Source organism: Oncorhynchus nerka, unplaced genomic scaffold (assembly GCF_034236695.1).
Source record: "Oncorhynchus nerka isolate Pitt River unplaced genomic scaffold, Oner_Uvic_2.0 unplaced_scaffold_2498, whole genome shotgun sequence".
In the NCBI taxonomy this organism is placed as follows: Eukaryota; Metazoa; Chordata; class Actinopteri; order Salmoniformes; family Salmonidae; genus Oncorhynchus; species Oncorhynchus nerka.
In genome coordinates, this window is record NW_027038831.1 from 16,306 (window position 1) to 24,323 (window position 8,018).

Genomic DNA, 8,018 nt, shown 5'->3' on the forward strand with positions numbered 1-8,018 from the left:
TTGGTTATACCCACGTATTGAAAGAAACTGTTTTGCCGGTTGCCTAGAAAGTTTAGATGCCGATCACCATATAAGTTCAAAGATGAAAAGGCCTGGGAGGAGAGATGACTAGAAACACCGGTTTTTTAAATTAATTGTCGAGGACCTTGTGTTTTAAAATAACAACTCAATGTTTATATCCCAGGACAAATTAGCTAGCAACATAATTGCAAAGGACAAATTAGGCTTTCTAAGCTGAGCTAAATTGCCATAGATGTTTAATGCTTTTGACCTGCCCCAAATTAATGTCATTGGTTCAATTTGATAAACTTGGTGTATTAAATGTAGCTTTTATTGCTTCTTTAATCAGTACAACAGTTTTCACGTGCATTTTAAAAGTGTTTTCTAATGATCAATTAGCCTTTTAAAATGATAAACTTGGATTAGCTACACAGGGAACACAGGAGTGATGGTTGCTGATACTGGGCCTCTGTATGCCTATGTAGATATTCCATAAAAAATCAGCCATTTCCAGCTACAATAGTCATTTACAACATTAACAATGTCTTCACTGTATTTCTGATCAATTTGATGTTATTTTAATGGACAAAAAATGTGCTTTTCTTTCAAAAAGAAGGACTTGTCTAAGTGACCCCAAACTTTTGAACGGCAGTCTATATAGCCTCAGTATTGTTATTTTATTGTGTTCATTAAAAATATATATATATTCATTTTTTACTTTACATTGTCTTAACTATATTTTCTTAAAACTGCATTGTTGGGTAAGATCTTGTAAGTAAACATTTGGTAAGGTTGTATTGTAAGGTAAGGTTGTAAATGTATTCGCTGCATGTGACAAATACAATGTTGGTTTGATTTGAAATATGTCCACTGCCTGACACCACACTGGTCCCCTACACAAGCATACTATGTTGTAGGCCATCCATGCAAGTACATGACTTGAAATATGTTTCCCCGTCTTCTCTAAGGTGTAATGATTATGGAGAGGGATAGAAAATTGAGAAACAAACATTCTGAGCCAAAGCTAGAGTTAGATTTGTAAGTGTTGCAAAAACGCAACATTTAGCTTAACGGGTTGCAAACTGAGACATTGGGCCCCATTCATATATTCAGAAACAGGTTAGAGAGATTGTTTCCCCTCCAAATTCTACAAATAAGGGCAATCAAACACTTCAAGAGTAACGCTGATGCCCCCTCTACACATTAAAAGGACAAAAATGTATGTACAGTATGGTTTATGATGCAGAACAATGCAATTGACAGTTGGTTTCATTCATTTCATTTCATGGTAAAATGTATGTACAGATAGAGGCCATATCTTCTCCAAATTAAGCCAGAAACAACCATATAAACAACCAGATATTTCTCAAAGTAAGTTTGTAAAGTAACCAAAGCGCAGCTGTTCTTTTCATTTTTATTTATTTAACCTTGATTTAACCAAATAGGCAAGATGAGAACTGAAGTTCTCACAAAACAAATGCAAAACAGGCTACCTAACCTTCTCTCAGTACATACAAAATGTTATCCATACCAGGCCAAACACAGAAATTGAAAAATATATGTTGATTGATCAAAGTTGATCAATTTGTCTCTGTATACAAAATTTATCAGACAAAATATGACTTAATTGCAGATGTTTTATACTATATATATATAAAATATACTTAATTGCAGATGTTTTATACTATATATATATACCACAATATTTTCCATCACGTCATGCTTTTCATCCATTTTGATGTCATTGTAGGTTACATTTCACAGTTTCTTCCACAAATTGTTCATACCATTGAAGTCCAACGTGTTACAATGGCATTACACACGAGAGACATACTATATGCATAGTCCCACAGCAGCATATTACAGTACAGTTCAACACAGTAGCCTACCTACTACAGCACAATACAGTGCAGTAATACCAAACATCACTTAAAACATATCCAAGACTTTCAGTTCAGAAAACATTGACAAACATTGGTCCTTGTGCTACTGTCTGACTTTACTTGACTAGCTAGTGAGCTCCGTAGGGAAACACCCTGTTCTCAGCACCAACACACAGACTTCACTCTTCAGAAACCACATATCTTCTCCGAGCCCCTTTCATCTCAACACACTCCAAACCAAGACCACAAGCTAAGTAGAGACACAAGTTGAACATAAACACAAGCACATAGTTTCCTCTATCTTTCTGAGCCCATGCAGCATCCCTGATAACACACACACACACACACACACACACACACACACACACAGACACACACACACACACACACACACACACACACACACACACACACTCACTCGCTCACCTCATTCTGAGCAGAGCTCTCCCGTCTAATAAGGGGATCACTCGATTCCATCAGCAGCCTGATCTCCCAGAAGCATCCGGGATCCCATAGGATAACACCCACTAACACCACAGATACGATGGCACTAACACACAAATACTTTGGCTGGGAGTAAGTCTCATTAAAGGGATTATTCTGGGGCAATAAAGCGAACCCTAATCACTCCAAACAAACAGACAGATGAAGTAGATCAGCCGGAATTTGATTTCAATCACAAACACACACATATAAGGGCACACACACACAGGGATATTAACACACACACACACACTCACACACACACACACACACACACACACACACACACACAGGGATATTAACACACACACACGCACACACACACACACACACACACACACACACACACACACGCACATCCACTACACCCCCGTTACCAAACCCCTCTTCCATCCAAAATCCGGAGAAGCAGATGTCATGGTAACTTAATGGGATTGGGACAGTCTGTCATCCTCACAATGTGCGTCCCAAATGGCACCCTATTCACTATGTACTGCACTACCATTTACATAAGGCTCTGGTCAAAAGTAGTGCACTATGTAGGGGATAGGGTGCCATTTGGGACGCTAACAGAGAAGAGGTCAGAGGTAAGAGGAAATGGAGCTTGGGTTAGGAAGTGACCTCGTCCTACGGTTACACAATGGGCAGAGGCCCTATGGGGTGAAGCAGCTTCCTGTCCAATGGCCAAGTTACTACGGACCCTGTCTGATCTGATGGGACAAGACTTAGTTACTACGGACCCTGTCTGATCTGATGAGATAAGACTTAGTTACTACGGACCCTGTCTGATCTGATGGGACAAGGCCTAGTTACTACTGACCCTGTCTGATCTGATGGGACAAGGCTTAGTTACTACGGACCCTGTCTGATCTGATGGGACAAGATACGGACCCTGTCTGATCTGATGGGACAAGACTTAGTTACTACGGACGCTGTCTGATCTGATGGGACAAGGCTTAGTTACTACGGACCCTGTCTGATCTGATGGGACAAGGCTTAGTTACTAATGACCCTGTCTGATCTGATGGGACAAGACTTAGTTACTACTGACCATGTCTGATCTGATGGGACAAGACTTAGTTACTACGGACCCTGTCTGATCTGATGGGACAAGGCTTAGTTACTACGGACCCTGTCTGATCTGATGGGACAAGACTTAGTTACTACGGACCCTGTCTGATCTGATGGGACAAGACTAAGACTGTCTGATCTGATGGGACAAGACTTAGTTACTACGGACCCTGTCTGATCTGATGGGACAAGACTTAGTTACTACGGACCCTGTCTGATCTGATGGGACAAGGCTTAGTTACTACGGACCCTGTCTGATCTGATGGGACAAGGCATAGTTACTAATGACCCTGTCTGATCTGATGGGACAAGGCTTAGTTACCCCTGTCTGATCTGATGGGATAAGGCTTAGTTACTACGGACCCTGTCTGATCTGATGGGAGATAAGGCTTTAAGTTACAGACGCTATCCAGAGACCAAATTGGACAAGACTTAGTTACTGATCTGATCTGAGATAAGGCTTAGTTACTACGGACCCTGTCTGATCTGATGGGATAAGACTTAGTTACTACGGACCCTGTCTGATCTGATGGGACAAGGCTTAGTTACTACGGACCCTGTCTGATTTGATGGGACAAGGTCTAGTTACTAATGACCCTGTCTGATCTGATGGGACAAGGTAAGACCATGTCTGTTCTGATGGAACAAGGTCTTTACTACTGACCCTGTCTGATCTGACGGGACAAGGCTTAGTTACTACGGACCCTGAGATCTGAGGGACAAGGCTTAGTTACTACGGACCCTGTCTGATCTGATGGGACAAGGCTTAGTTACTACTGACCATATCTGATCTGATGGAACAAGGTCTAGTTACTAATGACCCTGAGATGGAACAAGGTCTAGTTACTAATTACCATGTCTGATCTGATGGGACAAGGTCTGTTACTAATCTGTCTGATCTGATGGGACAAGGTCTAGTTACTACTGACCATGTCTGATCTGATGGGACAAGGTCTAGTTACTAATTACCATGTTATCTGATGGGACAAGGTCTAGTCACTAATGACCATGTCTGATCTGATGGGACAAGGTCTAGTCACTAATGACCATGTCTGATCTGATGGGACATGGACCCTGTCTGATTTGATGGGACATGGACCCTGTCTGATTTGATGGGACATGGACCCTGTCTGATTTGATGGGACAAGGGGAGTTGATGGTGGTGAGCGACACCATAACCTACTATTGTTAGACTTTCAGACTGTTGAGATCATGTCCATCTAAATCACCATAGAGAAGTCCTGTTTGAGTACTTACTATATATCAAAGTGGAACCTTTGACTAATTCATACAAATACACATTAATATTATAGTCGTCTATATACAACATAGAACATACAGTATCTTTGCATAAAATACGATAAGGCAGGGATTCAATCCGATCGGGTGTTGTAGGCAATGTTCCAGCGTTCGCAGAGATTGCATTCACAGTAAACGTGGCACATGTCGGCCCATTCAGAAATTGTCGCATTGCCTACAACCCGCGATCGGATTGAATCCCAGCCTTAATTACATGTATAGTCGTAGTAGTATCATGCAAAAATAAGTTTTCCAAAAACCAAAGTTTACATAAAGAAGAATCTTTATTATTTTGTATACATAGATATCTTCATATAATTGTTCTAATAACAGTCAAAAATAATAATCATTATATATATATATAGAAAACTAATCCCAATAAACTACTATGTACTTTGACTTTACCTTTCTTGTATAAAACAACATGGAGAATGTATACTCACCTCCCTAGCTGGAAATATAGGTGCTCGGAAGGGAGCAAGATTTTACAAAAAAGAAAACTAGACTAACACCGTAACACTGTATCTGGTTAGAACTACAACGTTACCCAACAAGCTAACATTGGCGGCCATTTTGTAGTTTTGTAATAAGACACAGCATGTTGGTGGTGGAGGGTCAATTGTCTAGGAACTTCTAAAAAAGGGATAGTTCAGCAAAATTAGATATTTGAGAAACTGTTTTCAAGGTGAGGAAACAAATATCTAAATATGCAATTTCGCTGAACTTTCCCTTTAACACAAACTTCAGCTTTTTCACTCTGTTTAATGAAATTGGTCAACAAAAGTTTGAGATGATGACTGGGCGAGGATAGGATAATCTTATCATCTAGATTTGTGGCTGCAGACGAGAGGAGGAACATTAGATTACGAATGTCTCAGTACACAGAAGAAGATAATGAATATCTGTGGAGGCTGCTGGAGATAGGGGGGAAGGAGGGGGGGAGAGGGGGGGATGGAAGGAGAAAGGGGGTGGTGGGAGAGAGCGAGAAAGCAGGGGAGAGAGGAAAGAGAAGAAGAAAGTAGAAGTGAATGGGAAGATATAGAGATTAAGAGAGAGAGGGAAGAGGCTGAGGGAGAAAGAGGAACAGGAGAGAGAGAGAGAGAGAGAGAGAGAGAGAGGAGAGGCAGAGGGAGAAAGAGGAATAGGAGAGAGAGATAAAGAGATTAAGAGAGAAAGGGTAGAGGCAGAGGGAGGAAGAGGAGAGAGCAAGAGAAAGAGAGAGAGAGATAAAGAGAGAGAGAGAGAGAGAGAGATAGTGGACACCAGACTGATGAGCTGTAAACAGAGAGAGTGGTCCTCTTCTTCTCTCCTTTTCACTTCTTCCCCTGCATCTTTCCCTCTCTGGGGGTAGGTCATGCCATGGTGGTTGACAGGGAGCTCATATGCGGTATCCAGTCTCGCTCTCATCCATTTAGCTGTGGCAGTCTTTGGGAATGCCATCCATCTGTCCTAATAGCATTCCCAAGTTTTCCCCCAAATTGTCCCGAACTCTAGATATGTAGAAATGAAAACATAGTAGTATGTGAGGACGGATGGGACAGAACATCAGGATCTTGGAGAGGAGTGTCCAGTTGTCCTAGTGTCTGTTTGGGCCAGGGCAGCAGGAGTGTTGGACACTCCTTATCCCACCGTTGAGGAGGTACGTCTCACCCCAAACGTCCCAGCTGGGGTGCAGTGTGGTCAAGAAGAGGCATCGAAGCTATGAGGGAGAAGAAGACATGCTTTAGGCATACATTGAATGCATCAATGATATACTTACTGTTATGATGTGACTAAAGAGAGAGAGAGAAAGAGAAAGAGAAAGGGGGGAATACGAGAAAGAGGGTGAGAGGAATTCTGAGAAAGTAAAGAACAGGAAATGTGTATGTCCCATCTTTGGGCAGAATGAAACATCAAGAAGTGATTGTGTGTATGTAAGGTGGTGTGCAATCCCCCAGGAGAGAGGGGATGTCCTGTCGCTGAATCATTCAACATTAAAACAGCCACCTACACACACACACACACACACACAGAGTCATCTGCTCCCTCCCCGCTGGGCCAAGATTTAAGATGGCAAGGTCACCTCTATCTCTTCATTACTATAAACCCACTACAGTCTCACTGTCTGCTACACAGCTTGATTATTATACACCTAGATTGGCTAACAGATGTGATGTACACCTTAGTTACCACACTGGTAGCCTCCAGATCTGTTTGTGGTGTCTTCAACTTCTGGTCATTGGCATTCCAGAGAGCACAAACAGATCTGGGACCAGGCTACCACACTGGGCCCGTTCTCTCTGACTCATAGGATGACACAGCTAGAGTTACAATTCTTCTATTCCCTCTGGCTCAGGTCTGCTTATACAGGCTTTGTAAAGTTTTGCTGATGGCTACTTTGAAGGAAGGGATATTTTTTTTTTAATTATTTAATTCTTTATTTAACCAGGCAAGTTTAAAAACAAATTCTTATTACAATGATGGCCTACACCAGCCAAACCCGGACAATGCTGGGCCAATTGTGCGCCGCCTTATGATAATCAGCCTGACACAGCCTGGATTCGAACCAGGGACTGTAGTGACGCCTCTTGCACTGAGATGCAGTGCCTTGCGCCACTCGGGAGCAAAGATGGTAGAGCATGGCACTCGCAAAGCCAGGGTTGTGGGATGGATTCCCACGGGGACCAGTACAGGGGGAAAAAGTATGAAAATGCATGTACTCATTACTGTAAACCGCTCTGGATTAAAGCATCTGCTAAGTTACGAAAAAGTTCAAATGTGTCCTATTGAATGATCCTTACCTGTCCCATAGTTTCACATTTCTACAGTTGGTGGTACAGCATCCAGCTGACATCAAAGCTGAGAGAGAGAGAGAGAAACAGAAGAGATGTAGCAGAGAGAGAGAGAGAGAGAGAGAGAGAGAGAGAGAGAGAGAGTGCCAGATCCTTTAGTTCTACAGTTTGGGTGTTAAATGAAACAACAGAAGAGATGTAAGCTCCCAGATCCTTTAGACAAAATGAAACAGCTGTGGCGGGGAGTGAAACAGGAGAGAGGAGGGACCTTACCGCACGTGACTCTTTAATTAATAGTGATAGATGGTACATCACAACGTTCCATTTGATCGCTCTATCGTGTGTTTGGTGTGATAACTCCACTCCAGACTGTGTGGGCACAGGCTTTGAGCCCCCCCACCCCCCCCCCCTCGACTGTTTCAACCCTCTGCTGCAGCGCTGCAGTTGACAGCCACCAGACAGGCCACTCTCCTGTAACGTCAGCCAGACTTCACAGGCTCAGCTAAGTAAC